Raw genomic sequence first — 22,371 nt, 5'->3', positions numbered from 1 at the left:
CCACCGATATCGCTTCGAAGTTAAATGCAAACAAGAGTCAATGTCGGGTAGTGTCACGCACACTGTTTACGTTTTCTCTACACACGAATGCAACACCGTAGGTGTCTTAAGGGCGCAATACCGATGCACATCATCGTATATACCTCGCTCTCGGTGTTCTTTTGGAGGCCTATGTCTGCCCCGAAACGACGCAGCGTGCGCGACGTGATGCCTGCTAGCCCCGGGGCGTAACGAGATCCCGACGAACACGGCGGTCCGGCCGTGGTCGTTAATGAAGTTTCGGCCGCACCGCGCACCGAGCCCGAGAGCATCATTAGGGATCGGTTGCCTCGCTGTGCGAACAGACGATCAACAGGCACATAGAGACGACGGCGCGGGGACTTTGGTCGGTAGTATTAGATGAAGCTGGCGCTTCGGTTTTTTCCTCTTCTCCCTTTGCTTTCGATGTACGGTTCCCCTCTCTACCGCGTTGCTAAAGACCAAGCAAATGACAAGCGCTTTTGCACAGGCGTAATATGTGGGCTGGCAAAAATCCCGAGGCTGACGCTAAAATCGGACGGAAAAATCGACGCTGTCGCACGTAGCGATCTGAAATTTTCGTCGAATGTGTGTTTTAGTGAAAGCAGACGGCCTGATCGTCTGCTTTTAATATAGTTGTTGCCACGAACAGCTTGGCTAAGATCGACTCGCTGATTAGAAAGCGTGGCATTTGCTGATGAGATCGTCGAAGATCGAACCAGGAAGCAAGAAGCACTAAACATAAACCACGCCACGTGTTCGTTAAGTTACTATAGCCGAGCGAGGCCGATGTTGTCGATATCAATGGCTAAGCGAATCCTTTCCAGCGAGCATAATTCTGCGAGCTCATTCGCTGCCCAGTGTTCGGGGTGCTGGCCAATCAGGGTTTGAGAAACTGCGGCATCGTTCGCGAATGCACTTTAAACGTGCAACGCAGGGGATATTTGCTAACGCTCGACAGGTTCGAAATAGGGCCACTATACGTAAGCTACACGTAGAGAATCGGCACACTGTTCCCCGGTTGTCTCGCGGGCGCCGCCATGTTTGGTGTCTGGCACAGAGCGGTTGCAATCGGCGATCGTTGCTTATTAAAGAGACTTCATGATTTTGATATCATTTTCGCCCTGCTGCGCACGTTTTCACCATTTATGCAGGATGGAAAAGCGTTTCCTCGCCATTTCTGATATAATTTAAAATAGCTGGCAATCAAAGATGATCACGCGCTGTGATCATCCGCTACCAAGGGGAATCAAAATGATCCAATCCAATCCAATGAGTGAAGTGTCTTTGCCGAGCTTGTTTAGTGGCCCACAGTCTAAGAAATGCCTGCGATCTACTTACCCGCAAAACGCTCAAAGAGCCAATCTCTGCCATCTACGAAATCTGCTCAGTGAATGCTGAGGCGAAACATTTGTTTAGACGTCTGCGCTGTGGCATTACGCAATACAAAGAGTCATGCTTGCATTGCGTAATGCCACAGCGCAGACTTCATTTTGAGGTCTCAACGGATGTTCCGCCTCATCATTTGCTGAGCTGATTTCGCAGATCGCAGAGATTGGCTTTTTGGGTGTTTTGCGGGTAAGTAGACGCGCAGGCATTTCTTAGAGTGTAGTTCGGACGGCTCTAGGTTATCGGGCGCAAAAAAAGAGATTCTCAACACTCGATTGTTCGATCGCGCCGAAGAACGAAACGATGCAGGGCGTTAATGGTACGTGATTGGGGTAGGCTGCGTTGCAGCACTTCCCGGAGTCCGTCGGCGAAGAAGATGCCGAATGTTTCGGGCAGTTTATGACGCCAAAGTATTTTGTTGTCGGGGGGAACAGCGTGGCCCGGCAACGCCGTTCGGTGCCTCGAAGCATTTGATCAGCGCTGCTTCCCGGTGTGTATAATGACCGGTAAATCAGCGACGAAAGAAGCCTCATTACGCGACAGAAAGAGCGGCACCCCAGTGACGTTGAAATGCGACAGCGTTGTTATATTGGTCACTACATTAAGGGGGGCGAAGGATATTCACTTGCCACCTAGGAAACGCAGGCCGTAGCTTATAACGTTAATGCTTTTTTGCTTCGTGAGACGTTATTCGGTGTTCTCATTGGCTAATGCCACAACCTCAGGGACAGCGGAGTGACTATAACATGTTCTGTGCTATATACATCTGTCGAACTTTACTGCTAGCCCATTGAAGGGCCCCCTCGCGTTTGGTTGTGGAATTCTGCCGGTAGCTCACAGTTTTAGAAAACAACCAAAGCGGTTCGTTTACTTTTTTAGTTTTGTTTTGTAAGCGTGCACTTCTCTACAAAGGTTGCATGCCTTTCGCAGTTTACTTTAGTTCTTGCAATGCAGAGAGCGTTTTTGTGTCGTGTCGTTAGAGCGGCCTATCAGAGACGTGCGCGATCAAACGGGGTCGATCTGTTTTCGAAGTTCGCGATTGGCCAAACCATTGCTTTCTTCCTGTATTATGGTAATGAGTGTCCAATGGCCGTTTCACGGCGAGGCAAATCCTGCCAACCACGTCGAGGTGAATCCTGGTCGGGATGTCGCGAAATGAAGCCATAAGAGGGCGCCACCGAAACATCTCGGCGCTACTACTGTTTTAGCCTGAGCGAGACACTGCAAGGAACAAAAATGCTACCACGAACACATAGCGCTCCCAGTGTGAAATGTTTGCGATTATTCTGTTAGCCCAGCTTGTAAAACCATGCAGAACGAAAACACTTTTTTTTTTTTTATATATTGGCGAGGTGTCTGTTTACTTTATATCTGGTCGGAATACTCAGGCTGCCTATGTGAGGGGGGTATAAGTGAAGAATTTGAAAGTATTCCCTAGGATTACCGTGACAGGTAGAGGTGGCTGGTTTTTAGATTGTCAGGGTTTACATGACGATTGTAACGAGTGCAAGCTCGGAGGTTGAAAATGTCAAGCTATAAGCTTGGGCTGCTTGCGTTCTTAGGAATTACTGGCTTCATACGCTATAAACACAGTGAATGGATGAAAAAACAGACTAACTAGCTTTTCTCATGTCAGTTTAAAATTCAAACAACGCGTAGCAAAAAAAAAAAAGAAAAAAAAACTTTATTTGTTTTTATTTTGGTTGATCTCGCAGACTCAAGACGTGGTCTCAATTTATTTTTACATCTCCTTTACCCTGAGTTGAGTTCCTGTATGTTTGAACAATATTTTCAGTTTTTTTTTCTCAATATTTTAGAACGAAACTTAGAACGTGGTTGGAATTTTAACAGCAATTTTAGCGTCCCGCTCACATTTTTTTTTGTTTGTTTCTTTGCAGGTTGTTGGATTGTATACCGACTGCGGTTCAAAGTGGAAAAGTCCTTCTCTTGGCGAGTGCTACGGACAGCGTGCACGACTTCAGCACCGGAGATTCCTTCGTGTGGCTTGCTGGCCAACGGCCGTCAGCGTGGCGTTGGAATATCGCTAACAGGAAGGACTGCGTCACTGGGCAGCAGCGACAAGATCGCGACAGCGAGCTAGTCTGCTACGGCGATCACTTTGCAGGTCGGTACATACCTTATCTAACTACACGCGAAGAATGACAGCAGGCTGCTTTTATATGTCTAAACGGATTGAGCGCCCATGCGGATGTTCCACTGTAAAACGAGTCAGAAAAATTGGCGCCTGCCACATAGAAAGCTCGAACTTTCACGGAATGCGCACTGAACTGGTCACTTTTATCGCGTGAAATTTCAAAGACATGGTCGTCTGCGCGTATTGCAGACGACCATGTTAGCGGCGCTATTTACGTGTGGCGTCATCTCCCGATAGGCGCAGCGAGCAGACAACGCAATCTGTAGCCTGCTTACTGCGCCAATCGGGAGATGGCGCCACAAGTATATAGCGTCGTTAACTCGGTCGTCGGCAAATGCACACAACCTTGACTTCGGGAAGGTTTTTGCTCTAATTTTTTACGGGAAGAAGACTTTGACTTGAAATTTCAGACGGTAGACCTTACCTGCTCCGGGCACAATAAGTGAAATATGGAGCTTTCTATGTGCAGGTGCCAATTGTTCTCCGACTCATTTTACAGCGGAAGGTCCGCTGGGGACACCTTATATTATCAGCCTTGTCATTCGCCGATATGTCACCGTAAATTGTAGCGACTGGCCCTCCCAAGCACTTTGCAGGAAAGTTGCCCTCTGCAGATTTTTTAAGGTGTAGCTTAGCCACAGATAAACTACACTGAGAGTATCGGCACTCCATTCCGCGATTTTGTCGGGGACGCCGCCATTTTGATCTTTAGTGCCGAGTTGGCGCCATTGGCGATTGTTATGATGCGAAAATGCGCACCTTTTTGAGCATTACATACTTTGTCAGGAAGCTCGAGCGATGTCGTTTCGCTCAGTCGTGCGGACTGTTCTCAGAATTCCGACGCACAGAAAATCGCTTCTTCTGGTTTCGCATAAAGATTGGGGCAGCTGGCAACAATGATTTTTAAGGTACCAAGATGGCTGTAGTATCGTTATTCTGAAGCGTATAACTCACTCAGTGGCTTTAGGTATAATCCCTCTGATACAGAGGCCTGATCTACGGAACGAGCTCACATTTACGTTATATCAGCGGCGTCATCACTGGATGGATGAATGAGGCTGACCCCTATGAATCGGGCGGCGACTCGCGCCACCTACCCTAGTGGATCGACACAGCGCCTCCTAACGCGCGTCAGCGTCGACGCCAGCGCGTCGTTCTGCGCCTCACGACGAGCGCGAAGTCAGCACGCGGCGACTCCAAGACGGACGCGTCCGCCGCTTTGCGGCGACTCTCGGCGAGCTTCGGAGTGTTTGCCGCTTGGGGCGGGTAGGTCGGGGGTCCACTAACGATGACGTCATACGCAGGCCTGGTCCTCTCGGGTGTATTAGCTGAGCTCGCTCGCACCTTCTGAAACAAATATTTCTCACTGCAAAAGTTTTTTTTTTTTTTTCTTGGCAAGAGAAAGTATGAATGAATGTGTCGACTTGATCCCATGATGTCACGTGAAAGTCACGCATTATATTGTGTCATCCAGACACACATACAGTTGCTGTTTTAGTGTGTGCTCTTTAGGTGGTAGCAAACTTGGCGAGTGATACTTAACAGCTAGACTTGTTTTATGGGTGTATGCAGAAAAGAAATCAGTCTGCTTTTTTTTTTATTATGGTATCCACGACTCGCTCTCAAGTTGCAATTGAGCATGTTGCCATTAAATAAAGGTCAGAGGACCTTTACGCAATTTTTTGTCTCCTCTATAGAAGAGCAGTTTCTCATTCTTTGGTAACAGAGGGGGTCTCTGATATGCGTCACGCACTAATGAAGCCCAAACGCGAGTCCGTGTAACGCGCGCTGTACATCAAAACTCGGTAGGAGCAGCGTGTAAATTTATGAAGTCTTTTGAGTTTGCAACATCGATATTGGACCCACGGTTGGCCGAGCTGCGAACCATTTCATCGAAGCGCGCCACACACTAGAGTAGTGTGTTCGAAGCCCGATTCGCGTGGTGCGATTTTTCTTGCGATTTTGCAATTCCAACGTCGCTTGTGCCGCACACAAAAACGAAAAAACAGAAGACCGGTGGAGGCTGCGGAACTTACCGCCGCAGCTACGAAATCGCAAGAAAAATCGCACCACATGAATCAGGCTTAAACCCCCAGTCAGACTGCTCGGACATCGTACAAAAAAATACACGTTGTTCGCTGCAGGCATGATGACAGAATTATGCGGACGCGTCTCCCGCGTTTTCGAAGCACGCTGGTTTCATACATATATGTCTGTTTGACCGTTAATGTAAAAATAAAAAAAGATATAGCTCGAACCAAATCTTGAAAAGAAACCCAACGTTTTGAAACAAGTTCGATTCCTTCTTTAAAAGTGACTGAAAGCACCCGGAGCAGCGTCAGCAGCAGCTCCTAACCTCGTCGCCTCCAAAATGAACAATTAAGAAATAACTATAAAAATTATTTATTATTTATTATTTTTTTTTAAAGGAGACGGTCATTTTTTTTTTTTTCCTTCTTTCTTCAGTGGATGGAGGCCATCTGCGTACGCAGAGGGAAAGGTGCACAGATATATGTTTAGTTTTCCTGGCGTGCGCTAAAGTTTGCCATGACTTAAGAAAAAAAAAGTCTATTTTGGATATTTGGGGCCGTGTCAATATCACGTGCGCGTTCGCGAGGTCGATGCGATGGTCTAGAATCCGAACCCCGGCCCGCGGGTCAGATCCAGATTTAATGAAACCCGGCCCGCGGCCACTCTTCCAGCAGATCCACTGCTAGCAACGCAAAAAAAAAAAAAAAAAAAGTGTGCGTGAGGAAACGACGCCGCGGCGTGCTGAAATACCAGAAAGAACGAGGGAAACTGCATTGCAACGCGGGTTCTCTCGCCTAATGTTAAGTGAACATTGTCATCCCCAGCATTATCATTCTTTGTCCCCTGCTTTATGTCTGGGTAACTATGTTACAAGTTCATTGCGTTCTCGCACACACATTGCGCTTAGTGACTTCTGTCAGAACTATTTCATAGTGTCAGCTTTACTTTCACCATTCCCATTAGTTTTTTTGCACAGCGTGAATGTGCCAAAGTTTCTATGCGCCTCGCTCTATAACTGGTGAGGTTTCTCGGCCACAAGTGTGATATCACTATAAGCTAAATATAAAATTTTGATTTGAAGCCTACGCGTTAATTCATTTTAGGAGTTTTTTTTTATACTTACGTAAACATTCATTAACGCGTTTAAATGGGACAAATCGCTAATCCGGTCCCTTTGTCTCTCTACTAACCGCCTTTGTCGCCTATTGTTCGTAGAGAGCCTAGATTATAGAGAGGGTCCACCTCAAATCATGGTGTGTGTTTGCAGTTTAATGGCGGACGCCTCCTTCGGAAATTGATCGCAAGTGCGCATGCGCTGCATTATCGCGTGGCTTGGAGGAAAGCAGGCGGAAAGGCGGAGACACTCGCAGACGACTAACACGTTCGTCCCCTCCTCGCAGCTCGTATTACAAACGGGGCCCATAAACCACGTGACGTCGATGGAGCAGTTGGACACACTCTGTAATACGGGCTCTCTGATTGTTCGCCGCCACCTAGCGGTTGTCGCCGCCTACTCGTCGGGAAGCATCCATAAATCCCTGCGAGCAACACTGCGCGTGTTGCACTCTGGGAACCAGTTGGCCAGGGAGGAGAGCGGCATATGGTTTCGGTTTCGATCCACACGTCGAAAAGAGATCATACACAGAACATGGATTATAAACAGCCGTTATCTCATGTTTCCTGGTCCCGAGAGCATTGTTTCGGGTCTCTAAACTAACCTAAATTGCGAGACCTCGAAGCTTCAGCACAAGCCCGAACCATACGTAAAGCTTTTCTTGACACACGCTTGTTTATTTTGTACTCGAGCCTTCCTGTTAGCGTTTCGAGATACGTGGACGAGCCATAGCTGGGAATCTCGCCGCTGCGAAGCTCGGGGATCTTGCTTATGTAGGAGTCAACACGCTGTAACAACCAATACGTTCACGTACACCGAGCTCGCAAGTTTCCATTAGTGTTGCTGGTCAGCAAGTTTGTTACTTGTTTTATTCGTCCATTAGCTAAATTACCTATTTTCAGTTACTTTTTTTTTTATTACGCCCGAGTACGCGAGATAAAACTGGGAGACACCATTGAAAAGCTAAAATCGAACACTTCTTATCCCTTTATAGCTGTACTGACCCGCAGCACTGCACGAAGTGAAGTCCCTACACGCTTGAATTGGACTAATTCAATATCGCATGAAGTTATCCTACAATCATATAGACGTATTCACACGTACAAACCGTTTTGAAGAAAGCAACAGTCGAGCACTTGCTTGAAGAATGTCGCTCAGTTCGGCGGACAGCACGTATACGCCATGGACCCCTATGCGGTGCGCCAAATGAACTAAAGAATTCCAAGCGCATTTGGCGGTTGCTAATGGCCATAAGCTTTGTTATATGTTTGTTTTCTTTCTGACTGAGTATGCCGAGATAATATCAGAACCACCGTTTAGACACAGATCTTCGGCGTTGGTAAAGGCTCATCCAAAAAGGCTTCGCGAGGAGTAGGGGACGCTTGTTAGGGACTCCGTCGTAGCTAGCCGATATCGGCGTTTGCGTAAACCTAATCTCCAATCGACGTAAAAGTTTAGTAGATATATGATGACACGACGAGGACTTCATATTAACTTTTGTGCAATAGTGAGTGCGAATTTATTGCGTTTCCTTAAAAGTTCATGCGCCAACGTTGGGCTCAACGAGGATACGGCTTGTTTTTTTGCTCGATGAATTAACACGAAGCGGATATTTGGCAAACTAAATACGTGTAGGGCTCAAAGTGACTAAGTTTCAATTGTGGTTCACTGGTACCAGACAGGATTATTGAGAGTGAGCTCAATGATACAATCGTGAGGTGATGGAACTAATACCCGTGCCACACGGACATGGCAAATGTCATTCAGGGCGTATCTCGTTTGGGCGCCGAATGACATTACATTTCAAGATCGTGCTACACGTACATTTCAAATGTCATTTTGCGCCATGATGATGATAGCGCCCGCTCTCTGAAGAAAACTAATTGTAAAGATTTTTGTAAGCTAAATACGTTCGTTCAAGGTCATGATCTTTAAAAAGTGTCTATAGGTAGTCTTAAACAAATTTTTCAGTAAATTACTTCATGTTCTTTTTGTGTGTTTCCGCTGTAATTCATTTGTTGGTGACGCTCTAGTTGCTCTAGCCGCAATAAGCCAAAGTCAAAGACAGAAGCTGATCGAAGCAAAAGGAAATGGCGCCTGTACAGTCGCGAGTGTCGGTCCTTGCACCGGAGGACGGTAAACTACGGTAAACGGGTGCGGCGGTTAATGAGCGCCCTCATTTATTTACGCGCCAAGCACCGTGCCGAGCAGCAAAGGCTCGAAGGCGAAGCTGAGGACGCTCACTCTCGCGTTTCGCTTGGCACGCCGCAGGTCACCGAGCTTGTCCTCCAAAGCTCTTATAAGAGCTGTTGTTTCGTGCTCGGACCACTGGGTCTTTCTCTTTCGCGGCTGCTTGCGGCGCTTGCTGCTTCATCGGAAGAAACTTCGAAGTTCGAACAAAAACGTAACAAAGCCGAGAAGAAACGCGAAAAAGATGGCGACGCAGCCGAGTGGCTCTGTCTACTGGGTTAAAGAGTAGCCGCTTGCAATTATGTGACAAGCTGCGCTTCAAATCTAGTACAAAAGAATGCATGCACAAAAACAAACACAAATAAATAACTTTTAGTTTGGGTATACTTTGATTAACGTAATCACATTGGTGTTTCTTTACTTGGGGTCTGGGGTAGAGGCTACACATTTGGCCCCTGACCGAACGCGAATGAGTTCCGCCGAACCCCTTCGGTGGCAAATGACATTTGCAGCGAATGCCATTCGTGCAGGCCGTGTAGCACCAGTCAAATGGCATTTGGGGCGAATGGCATTCGTTGTAAATGGCATTCGAGTTGCCCGTGTGGCACGGGCATGTCACGTCTTAATACGACTGCATACGCAGGCACAGTATCCGGCATGTCGGGAACCGAGAAAAGCGCCCCGGACTTCTTTCTATGTCGCCCGAGAATGCTTAGAGTATTGTACGTTCGTGGGAAGTCGGACAATCGAAAACGCAACCAGCGCATTCGGTCACTGCGTGATAGCATGAGTTCAATCGAAACCGAAACTGAGTGGCCAACTAGTTCCCAGAGTGCACTGCGTGGCATTTCGCCACGATGGGGCGCTTCGTGTTTTGCAAGAAGTCCATTGCGCGGGACTAGTGTGCCCGTCATTATTACGACGGGATTTAAGGTTCATACACATTCCGCAAGCCTTTTTTTTTTTTTTTTTTTTTTTTTTGTGGCGCAAAACTTGAGCGAGCGTATAATCTGAGTGCAGCGGCTAAAAAAAGGACCTACCGACGAAAATGATACGTTTGCCGCTAGGGGCGCCCTGGTCGGGGCGTGAATTGTGTCTGCTCCTTTGCTATCGCAGTGTTCAGCGATGGCGCTGCGCTCACTGAGGAATTTCCGCACGTCGTTCTTGTGTTCGCGGACTCGCTCCGGGAAAGTTTTTCGTCTCGCCGACGTAGGTTGCGCGGCGCATTCTGCTCGTGGAATCGCGCAAACAACGCCCTCCCCTCTTTTCTCTTGCTGGACGACGTTTGGATCTTGGCGTGAACCTTCCCAGTGTTTACACGGGCTTGCGGGCCTCAAGAACTCCTTCTTTCCTTAGTGCTCGCGCCAGCGCTTTTTTTTTTTTTGCCTTCTTTACGTATAAGGGACGATGAAACGCGCGACTCAATGGGCCCGCCTTTCTTCTAGTGACTGCTGGTTTTGTCTGGCGACACCTCGGCGTCGGGCGATGCCTTCAATGAAACTACTAGAGTAGCCATTTTTCTTGAGGTCTGCTATGTTGAGCATGTCTGCAAACAATTTTGATATGGAAAAGATGACATGACCGTCATACAGGGAAGAAATACGCCTTAAGCGGTGCCCGTAGACTGTCTTTTGTATGGTGTATTAGCAGAGGGAAAATAATCCTCTTAGAGCTCCCTTTTCCTAAGCTGCGGGGAGAGCCCGTTTGGGGCAAGGTAAAACGTGGTGAAGGTATAGGAAAAGAGGAGGCGCAGGCAAAAGAGGAAAGCGCAAAGTGTCCGTCGACCTTTGAGGACATTATCAGGCTGCAGAAAGATACCGAGCCGTTGAGAGGTCCGACAAGGATCCCACACAAAAAGCGCGTTGGCGAGAAGAGCACGCGCGGTGTCTGTAAAAATACCTTAACCCGGAACGCAGAACTCACAAAGAAACACTTTTCTAGGTGCATGAATATTGCACGTCTGTCACCAACTACAACACCCCCCCCCCCCCCCCTTTCCCTTCTCAAAAAAAGTTTTTAGCGCAGTAAAACAATTTGATACTCATTTTCAGCGACGAGTGACTCTAAAACTCGCTGCTATTCCGGGGTCGACGTCTCGAAATAGACATCTGTTTTGGAACCGCTTTCAACTCAAAACGAGTCTTGAGACTGATTTCGTGGCAACACATGTCCTATTCAGACACTTACAAATTATTTTTGTGCGTTAGGTGTTCACTTAATGCGACGCAATCTGATATAAAGAGACGTGCTCAAAATTGCGAGGAAGAAAACATTCAACGTTGTGGGCACGCGCATGACTCAGCAACCTCGCGCGCACTGCCGCACGCCCACGTCTTGTCGCGCCGGCCCGTCACAAGAAGAGCTAGTGCTCAGGCTTGCGACCGGACGCGCGGCGAGACAGTAATAGGGAGTTGTAGTAGACCGTTTCCGCAGCCCGCTAAGCACCCGGATAGCGCTCCGTAATCCGCCGCAAGACCTGGAACTATGCAGACAAGGCTGGCGGCGCGCATGCCCAGCTGCGGCATTTTCCTTACGGATACCGTAGCGGAGGAGAAAAACGATCTACTACTACAACTCCCTAATAAAACCTTGCCTCCGAGTGCCTGTTGGGCTGCAGTCTTCATGACGGGACAAAGAGGGACCGAGGGACCACCGAGGGACATCGACACCTGCTGCGATTGGACTAGCGGTGCGGAGCTGGTTAATCGCAGCAGGCGGCGATGTCCCTCCCTGTATCCCTCGTTCCGCTTGGTCCCGCCGTGTAGGCTAGAGCCTTACGTTCCTTAAGTTGTCAGCCCTGCGTTCCTTATGTCGTCAGCGACTAGGATCGCCTTCTGTCCGCAGCCATCTTTGTCTTCTCGGCTGGGGAATGCGTTCTGGACATGCGCAGTAGGCCTCCAGCTTTGTTCTCTGGAACATCACGACTCCGTGCATGCGTCTAACAGCCACCGAACCACCGAGTCCCTTTCTCATCACACCACCAATTACCGGAGCTAGGTACACACGAAAGGCTCGGCATATATATACGCGTTCCGTTGGTCGCAATGGGTCAAGTTTCACCGTAATTTTGGGGTCTTTCGATTGGTTTGAAGGTACGGGAACCCGAGACGGCGGCATATCTTCGCCGCACCGAATCCCGTTCATCGATTGGCCACCGCCCGACCGACGCCAAACAGAAAAATTAGGGATGAGATATATACGTTCGCGTGGTTCGAGACGATATTAGAGTCCTGTCCGGTCTCGTCCTTCATCCGGTATCGGCTTCCTCGTCAAGGCATTCCTCGCGAGCGTGTAGTAGCCCTGATTGGTGCTCACCCCCCGCACGCCTGTCGGTGCAGCGGAGGCGCGCTATTTATTTCAGATACTGTCGGGTTGTGGGGGGGGGGGGGGGGGGGGGGGGGGGGGGGCCCATGGGCCATATTACAGGGAGATGTACTAGATGAAGCATACATGATGGTTTATATCTTTATTAGGTTGCTCGGGGGGCTCTTCCTTGCATACTTGCAGACTTTCCATCGTCCGTGTTAGGGTGACACGATATCTGGGGCGTGTAAACTCTCTTTTAAATTATGTTTTTTTTTTTTTTTTTGCGAAGAAGGCCGGTTTACACATATGAGTGTGATCGACTCCATTGCAAACGCTTGTGTCCGCTTATGACTAGAGAACACACTACCTCCATCTATCGGTAGCCTTCGAAAACTTCCAATCAACGTACAGAGTTTCTTTTTTTTTTTTTTTTGGTATTTGCGAGATCGATTATATGCGTTATCTACGGGAATGGTCGAGAATACCATTGTCAGAATTTTTTTAAAGCTCCCGTGGAATGAAAAATGTGTACACAAAAAAGGAAATATATATGCAGTTTAGAAAGTGTTCAAGGTCACACTCAAACGGTCAGCAGCACGACTGCAGCCTAAAAACCGAGGTCTTCTCAATGTGCGTATGAACATGAAATCAACGTTTTTACTTACTTGTCTGCGTGTGTGTTTGTGCGTGTGTGTGTATCTGTGTGCGTGCGTGTGGACACTTCAGTATACATCCTTATTGTTCTCCCACATATGTGTAAGACGCGTTTATTAACAAAATAATAACCACGGAACGTAGAGGAAAGAACTAAAAAAAAAGGAACGTTTGGCCAAGAGTCTCAGGGGCACACGATGTGACGTCACTGCCACGATCAGCGCAGGCGACGAGAAACAATGACATCAAAATAGCGTGCTCTTTTTTTTACTTTATTGTACGAGTCGGTTAGTATACCCTTGTGCAATCGTTTCACTGACCTGTCTGATCGATAAGTGGGGCAAGAAATTATCTGTCTGGTTTAGATCTTGGTTGCTATGGCTGCGCGATTCTTCCCCTACGCTGTTAAAAATAAAATTAAACTCCGAAGGTTTTTTTTCGGTATTGAAGCCTCGGTGAGCTCTTCTTTTGCATAAAATAAAAGGTACGAAGAATCGCTCTTTAGAGAGACTCCCCCGAACGACAGCTGCGCAAATCTAAGAATAGCTTCTCACGGCTGCAGTCAGAACGACTTGCCGTCGTGCCCCTTATCTTTGTTTAATCAACTCAGCGCCGGGGTAGGGCAGAAATACTCAAAGATGTATTTGGAAATACAAATACTGGGATACATTAAAATGGTAGCTAAAATTTTGATACTAAAATATAGCTGTAAAAATGTATCGCGATACCGTATCGGAAATACATTTCAAATAGAGGCAAAAAGTATTTGGAAATACAAATACAGGAATACATTTTAGAAGGGGCGGAAATACAAATACAGAAATATTGATACTGCAATACATTTTTTTAATTTGTTTGAGACGCCAAATGAGATGAAGCTTGAAGCGGAAGTTTTTGATCCCGAGATTACTTTCCCGTAGGCTTGGCATTTTGCCTTGAAGGTAGTGGTTTCGAACGGCGAGGAGTCTTCAATGGGCTCAAAAAGAAACGTTCCATCTAGGACTGACCGTAATCCCTTCTCTGACATCCTGTCTGTCTGACAAAAGATGCGAAAAGACTTCGACTTCTAAATAAATTAGATGTCACCCTAGATCCCATCGAAACGTCACGACGCCCCTGTCCAATAAGGATGCCCCTGTCAACATTGATCGCATGACGTCACGGTGGAATGAACTTGTATTATTTATCTGTAGGTTTGGCCTTAAGCATGAACCTTTACCACACTGTTGTATGAAAGGACAATTCGTACTTTCGTTGTAGGTTACCTCGTTGAAGGTCGTGCAGGCAGTAGCAATTAGAATTTTTGAGAATAGTGGACCACCTGAAGCATCCTGGAACACATGTCTTATCGTCTGTTACGGCCGAAAAAACGATACGGTGTCATCCCTGTTGCGAAGGTCCTTTCTGCCGACTCTCCGCCACCGACGCAGAAATTGCAGTCCTCAAGTCTCGCCTTGCATCATCCAAACAGAGACTCGTGGATTGCGATCTTATACTGCCGGCACAGGTACGAGCTCTGCGAGAAACAGTGCGCTTGAGACGAGTCGCAGCTGTACGAAGTCTGGGTCGGCACCGCGAGGCCACGTCTGGCCTCCTTCCTGGGTTTCGGATCGCCAGAGCAGCGGGTCACGTCCACGTCGGCTGAAGACGTACCCTTGAGCCGTGCAATATTACGGGCGCAGCCGCAGACGCATTCGAATATGTGTTGAATGAACTTCACTGCGTGAGTTATCCTACTATTTCAAGCCAACCGCCGCCCGCATCGTGCTGCAACGGACTGTGACTCAGCTTTTCCCGCTGGGTGAACTGTGTGCGCTAAGGCAAGAGAGACGGTTAGCAGCGGGCATTGGATGCCAGCAAACAATGTCTCAAGAAATCCCTACATAAGGACCTGCGGCAGAAGATGCTCTGACTCCACTCCTGGCACGCCACTTGGTTCGAGTCCCCAACTACTTAACACTTCTCAGAAGAAAGAAAAGGAAGCATAGAAAAATAGTTTGGAGAATCGAAAGGAACCTTGGTCAGCATACTAACAATGCCCCTGGTGCCCTAAAAAAAAAAAAAAAAAAAAAAGCGTCCGGACGTTTTTTTTTTTTTTTTTGAGGGGGGGGGGGGGCATTTTTCAAGAAATCTAACGAAATGCATTTCATCCTGATTGTATCGCGATACAAAGAAACATTCCAAATGTATTTCGATACAGGAATACAGATACCGGTGAAAAAGAATTATCGCGATACAGAAATACAGATAAGAAATGTATTTCTGAAATACTATCGCGATACTGCCCAACCCTGCTCATCGCCAATTCATCTTCTAGAAGAGAGAAGAGGATCATAGTTGTATATGAAAGACAACGTTATTCCCCGGACTGGGCAATGCTGGTTTGCAGAATCGTGCTGGGCCAGTGTCACCAAACTGCTCTTTACGTCATCGTTAATGGATCGTCGACCCCCCAACGGGCGGCCAACACGCTGTAGCTCGACGGGACGGGGAGGATGGATGGATGGATGGATGAATACGGCTGAGCCCTTTGGATCGGGCGGTAGCTTACGCCACCTAGCCATTTTGTTTTACCATTTAAGCTTAGAATATATAAACGTGAAATCTATATTCACTCCGCAGTGCAAAGAAAGTGAGGCTATGAAACCCCCTTGCCATCAGTGAATAAGAAAATACCTAGTTTTCTCTCGATTTCTGCCACCATTCACTTAATCTGGCTGACCGTGACGCCCCAAGCGGTTAACTTTGGAACTACACGGGTGGGGACAACAAATACAATGAATCAGCGCTTGGTCGACATTACCGAACGCGGCGTCAGCGTTCGGCTGGAGTTCGTGTTCTCAGATGAGGGGGAGGAGGGGCTCTTTTGTTTCCACTCTGGCCTGCATGAACAATGCAGCATGCACTGTGCCCAGCTCAGCACAAAACCCGAAGTGGGTCAAGCTCGCATTCTCTGACGACTGCTTTCGGGGCAAATCCGGCACTTAACATCACTTCGTCGATTGTTAGTATTTTTTTACATTACACTGTGCCCCGCGCTCTATTGTAGAAGATGACATGGACATGCCCATAAGGCCAGTGGGCATGGGCACAGGCCTTCTGTTGAGTAGACACCGAGGTTTGGGGAAGGATGGATGGATGGATGAATCCGGCTGAGCCCTTTGGATCGGGCGGTAGCTTACGCCACCTAGCCATTTTGTTTTACCATTTAAGCTTAGAATATTTAAATGTGAAATCTATATTCACTCCGCACTGCAAAGAAAGTGAGGCTATAAAACCCCCTTGCCATCAGTTAATAAGAAAATACCTAGTTTTCTCTCGCTTTCTGCCACCATTCACTTAATCTTTGCTTGGTAACCTCTACACTTTTGAAATCCACTCTCCCTTCGCTGTCTCTGAAACCCAATGACTTTATTAAATCTATGTTGTCTTTGGTAGGCATAGGGTGAAGCGTTTTACAGTAGAGTATCAAGTGCTCAGCCGTCTCGTCCTCCTCTCCACAAGTAGTGCACACTGTATCCATTTCCTGGTACTTCGCTCTGTATGTTCTGGTTCGCAGAACAGCCGTCCTTGCCTCAAACAACAATGACCTTCCGCTAGAATTGACATAAATGCTTTTTTTGGCAATAACTGTTTTGTTTAATCTACAGCTTTCCAGAGCCGTCTTTGTCTGCATTGCCTCTAGCCATCGATCTCTTTCAGTGGCCTTAACTTTCTTCTTAACTGAGACTTGCTCTTCCGTATCTCCACTATAGCCTAAAAACTTTCCTCTTAATGTTTTAGTGCGCTGTCTCCACTTTGTGTCTACACTCCTCATGTATAAATAGCTGAAAACCTTTCGTACCCATCGCTCCCCATCCATTTGCCTCAACCGATTCTCAAATTCTATTTTGCTCACCGCTTCCCTGCTCTCAAATGATGCCCATCCCTTGTCTCCTTGTACTCCCTGGTTTGGTGTTTTGCAATGTGCCCCCAAAGCCAGCCTACCTACTCCGCGCTGTTTTATTTCTAGTCTTGCATGCACTTCAGATTTCATGCATAGCACTGCGTTTCCAAAAGTCGAGCCAGGCACCATGACCCCTTTCCAAATCTCTCTCACCACCTCATACCTGTTGTAATTCCAAAGTGCTCTATTTTTCATTACAGCTGCATTTCTGTTGCCCTTACCTATTATATATTTTTCATGCTCACTGAGATATTCTGCACCATCACTTATCCATACTCCTAGATACTTGTATTTACTAGCTCTCTCAACTGTAATATTCTGTATCTTCAGCCGGAAAAAAGCGGGTCAGAGCGTCCCCTATAACTCGATCTCCTGCCCAATGGGTGGCGCCACTCGTTTTTCAAAATGGCGGTTATAGTGAGGGTCGGAGATGCGTGCCGGTATACCAGTTGCTGAGCCTTTGTAGTGTTATGGCTTCCCTGAGCGACACAAATTATTGCTTCTTTATCCTGGAAACAAAAACGCTGTATAGCGTAATATTTACACCAGGAGGCACGTTTTCATTCTGGAACGAAACCGAAACTAACCTCTATTTGATTTAATTTCTCGGTATAGGTGTGGATATCGGATTCTTTCAAAAAATCAAGGTATGTTTCAAAGCGTTACGGTTGAGCTAAAGAGGTCGTTTGCGGAAACTTTACTTTGTGACATACGTGTCCAGTCCAGGAACTTCGATATAATTTGAAGAGTTCAGTGTTCCTTTAAAAACAGGCTTTCACAAACCTTAGAGGTAACAGAGAATATTGTCTTTGTTGAAAAAAAATGTCACTGCTGATATATATGTGTTCTTGCTCCCTTTTCTCGCTCAGATAAGTGTCACGTGAAATAATGAACTGCGGAACTTTTATGGGTTTGGGGCACACGAATAGCAGAATAAATCCAAATTTTACAAAATATCCGCGACGGGTGACAAGTTTAGAATATTTTCACAAACTTCACTCAGTAAATAAGGAAGAACTGTTTTCACTACAAGAACCCAAAGACGGAATCCGAGTTACGCTGTAGAAGTGTGCGTATTTCAATTTTTAAGCAACGCGTGACGCATATGACTTTATATGGCAGGCGTATTCACTAGTCGTGACTAACTAGCGCTGTTTTAAAGTTAGTATCGCGGCTAAGTAGTCGCGAACTAAGAGAAAAAAATCGGCGACTAAGGATCGCATAGTTCTGCTGTATTCACGAGCGCGAAGCGAGCGGGGGACTATCTAGCAAGGAGATTAGAAGGGTAGGAGGGGGCATGACGTCAGCCGTGTAGCCTCCACAACCAAGCTTCCTTGACGCCTCGCCTCTTTCTCATTTTCCTCCTTACCCTCCTCACTTATCGGCTCAATACTTGACCTGATTACAATGCAATTAAATGCAAAGGTGCAAGCGAGCTGGACAAGAATGATGAAAATAATCCCTGGAGAAGGGGAACAAGGGGGACAGAGGACAAACACAAATCTCCAAACACAGCTAGGTGACTGGTGCGCGACCGAAAAAATCCGCCTGGTCCGGGTATCGAACCCGGGACCTCTCCATTACAGGTGGAGCGCTCCAAGTGAGCTAACCAGGGGTTAGACGTCAGTAGAGCAAACGGGTTTTATCAGCCGCCACCAGTCTAACACCATCAAGGGTGAAGCTTGCAATTTAAGGTTATGATTATAATGCAATTAAATGCAAAAGTGCAAGCGAGCTGGACAAGAATGATGAAAATAATCCCTGGAGAAGGGGAACAAGAGGGACAAAGGACAAACACAAATCTCCAAACACAGCTAGGTGACTGGTGCGCGACCGAAAACCTAGCTGTGTTAGGAGATTTGTGTTTGTCCTTTGTCCCCCTTGTTCCCCTTCTCCAGGGATTATGTTCATCAACAATACTTGACCTACCGGACGGAGCTGCTTGCTTCACGTCTAGCCTTCGATCTGATAAAACCTACCGGACGGAGCGCGCGAAAGCCAGCAAGGAATCCTGCTACAATCAATCGTCCATCTCGCACGTGACATGTCACGCGCACCAATTGCCAGAGAGATCTGGGGGTCACGTTGGGCACAACATCGTTTAAACTTTTTATGTCTAGGCTTCACATATACTACAACGTGCCCCCTCCTAATACTTATAACCTCCTTGGTATCTAGTCAGAACTAAGAAGCGGAAGTGACGTAAAAAGATAGGTCACGCGCACACGTACTTAAACGCCGCTGCGTAAATGGGTATTTTATCGTATAAAATCCGGAAAAAAAATTACAACGGGAGACTCATTGCCCGAACCAGAGTTTTACAAAGAAAAATTAAATGAAACGCAAGGAAGAAATACGGAAGCCGCAGTGCCAGCGACATAAACAAATATGGAAGCGCCCGTAAATGCGTTTTTTCTCGCCGTTCAGCGCCCCGCTGAGATTGCTTTAGCGGTATCTCTGGCCGTTGAACATGTCTATTTACGCAATATTTGCTCCTCCAATTCTTTTTACATGTGTACCCCAGGGTTCCGAGACAGTAAGTGAATACGCGTTCCACACGGTACTTTCTCTTGAAGGTCACGCGACATGATCACGTGGCATCAGACACGGTGGGGTCAGGTGATGAAAGGGAGGCAGCTGATTGGTCGGGCGAATACGTAGCTCCCAGCGCAGTGTCAGCTTAGGTGTGACCGAAGTTTATTAGAGAGTTTTAGAATAGGGGGGAGGGTAGGGGAGGGTTCCCAAAGCCTTGGTTTCCCAAACAACTTGGGACGTCACACTGCGCAAGAGAAAACGTCCTGCGCATGCGCAGTGCGACGTCCCAAGTTGTTTGGGCTACCCGAAACGTGGGAGCCTCTGTTTTCTGTTCTCCCCCTAAGCTGACACTGCGTTGAAAGCTACGCAGTCGCCGGCCCAATCAATGGCCCGCATTGCATCACCTGACTTCGTTCTCTCTGCGTGTGTAGGTATGGGCGGGAGCGAGATCATGTGGCGAATGGTAGACGCGTTGACAGGTCCAACGAGCCCGTAGCTTCCAACGCACTGTCAGCGTAGGGGGTGAACGGCGTTTAGCAGCTGTGCTCCGAAGTCGAGGTGACGGGGGACCTCGGTGTCGCGCGGCCCTTTTGCATGGAAATGGGGCCCCGTCTAAAGAGATTGGCCCGCAGCCGCCGTTTCGAAACACGAAGCCTCGGATTCCCTTTGTGCTCGCCGACCGATACCGTTCGCGCCCGCGCGATAAAGTGAAATAGCAACTCAAATGAGAACGAACAATGCGTCTGGAGTCTCCGTCTACTCTGTTTCACTTCAGAATTAATCGAAAAGGAAGAAGCGAGGAAAACTTCCAGTCAATGCGGTGCCGTATAGATGGGGGTCAACCCTATTTAGATACCCTGGTGTCTTCTTAAAATAAATACCTCCATCCCCCCCCCCCCCCCCCCCCCCCCGACCCACATTTCCAAGAAACAAAGCGTCCATAATGGGAGTTGTTCATAATAACGTGACAAAAATGCAGGTATTTACCCAGATCGTCCCCAGAAATGTTTTCTATAGAGCGGAGTATTCTTATTAACGGGGTTCGTATTATCGAGATATCAGTGAAACAAGGCCGTAGTTGTGAAGTTTTGTATGTCACCTAAAAGGCAAACATGGTCAGTAAGGAAGCCGGACCTCAGCACTCGTGTCGGATTCCTGTGCCTCGCGTTCGCCTCTTTAGATGACGTAGAAAGTAAAGCACTTCGGCCCCGTTAGATAGGAGGTGTTCAAGGAGCGTTTTCTTCGCGTTGCCGAGTCTGATTTCTGGGTCTTGTGGTACGCTCGCTGCGTAGGGTTTGGTTCGGAAGGCTTAGCTCCTCCTCGTAAGAATACGTTAGCGCATGGTCTCTCTCTCGTTTGGGCTCCATTTTTTGAGGACATGCTGTGGTTGGGCAGTAGACCATACCGTAACGCGCAGCGCCGCTCATCGTCTTTTCGACGCGCTGGGGCAATCTGATGTATACGGCGCGCGTGAGGGAGTGAATAGAGGGAGCGGTTCGGGTTAATCATCGCTTTCTGGGCGCTGCCATCTTTGTCTGCTGGGCTGTGGGATGCATTCGGAGCGTGCGCAGTAGCTCTCTTCTACGAAATATGAGACGCCGCGCATGCGCCAACAGCCCAGTGACTCAGCATTTCTCGCCTAGGTGATAAGCGTTGGAAAGGTCTATAGCATTTTACGATTTCAGAACGCAAAGAATGCAGGACGATAACGAAACAGGCTACGCATCAGGGCGACTTCGTGATGTGTTCGTTCCGTAATTTTTGTGTGTTTTGACTCGCGGTGGTAAGAGAGAAATAATGGCGCCGCTTCCAGACGAGCCGGCCCTATAGAGTATACATCCACTCTTAGAAATGGGGGGTGTATGGAGGTACACCCCTTGTCCCGAATGTAGCTACCCCAAACCTACATTTGGACGTACGGTCCTCTGACGTCGAGCTGGCGATGCCAGCTTTTACGAACGGCTTGATAGCTGTTGGATATAACGTGCTAAATAGCTATAATGTGTGTGTCAAAGACTAGAAGAAGAAAAAAACAGTGAGGTTTTGCAACAGGGCTAAAAAAAAAAACCTTGATTGTCTTACTGTATAGACTTTAATGGCTATTTTAATAAGTTGGCTATTGGCTATTTTAATATGACGTATCGGTCGACTATCAAGCCGCTCTTGAAAGTTTACATCGTCGGTTCGACGTCTGTAAACTGAACGTCGAATTGTTCTTTTGGGGTGTAAAATATGGGAGAAGGGGTGTACCCCCATAGACCCCCTATTTCTTAGGGTGTCGGAACGGCACCACAATTACCGGTGGTACGCAATGTGGGGTCGACAAAGAGGACTTGCCGTGATTTTTCGATAAAGGTCTACGGCGAATTGGGGATTATTCTTCAGCTCATCTTGGAAAATGTTACGCTGTGCTTTTCGAACCTACGCACTTCGGCTGTCCTTGACCACGAAGGCTGCAATCTCGTTGTCATAAAAATGTGGCGGAAAATAAATCGAGACGGCGGAAAATAAAATCGAGGGGAAAAAATACTTGAAAGTGACTTCGAAGCGAGAAAGCCAGTTGATCCTGTGCGTGAAACGTGTTAGAAGAACTCAATACCGGTTCGGTCACGTTACTGCATATCTCGTTTTCCGAGAGCGTTTAAATTTTATTCGCTAAATTCTTACCCAGGCTACTGACGTAATTGTTAGTGGTGTCCCATAGTGCGATTGTCTATATGTCGCTGAGACTCTAAAAAATCGCTGGGCGTCTCCTATTATAATCACGTGCGCATGCGTGAAGCATACATGTTTGAGACATGACCGCGCATTATTACGTCATCGTGTCTTCAGGAAGAGTGGTTGTTTGGGCGAGTTGGGTTTGGCATCCTATACAATCTTGTGCGCAGCAAGGACGAGGACAAAAGAAGAGAACAGGACACAACAAGGGCGCAACTTTCAACTGAATTTTTTTGAATACGTGTTCCGGTATGTATAGTCTCAACCATCGTCACAATGACAACAATACGACAAAAGCAAAGGAAAGCAAAGAGT

Source organism: Ixodes scapularis, unplaced genomic scaffold, assembly GCF_016920785.2.
Source record: "Ixodes scapularis isolate PalLabHiFi unplaced genomic scaffold, ASM1692078v2 PGA_scaffold6__148_contigs__length_123643588, whole genome shotgun sequence".
Classification (NCBI taxonomy): domain Eukaryota; kingdom Metazoa; phylum Arthropoda; class Arachnida; order Ixodida; family Ixodidae; genus Ixodes; species Ixodes scapularis.
Note: the sequence above shows the minus strand (reverse complement) of the source record.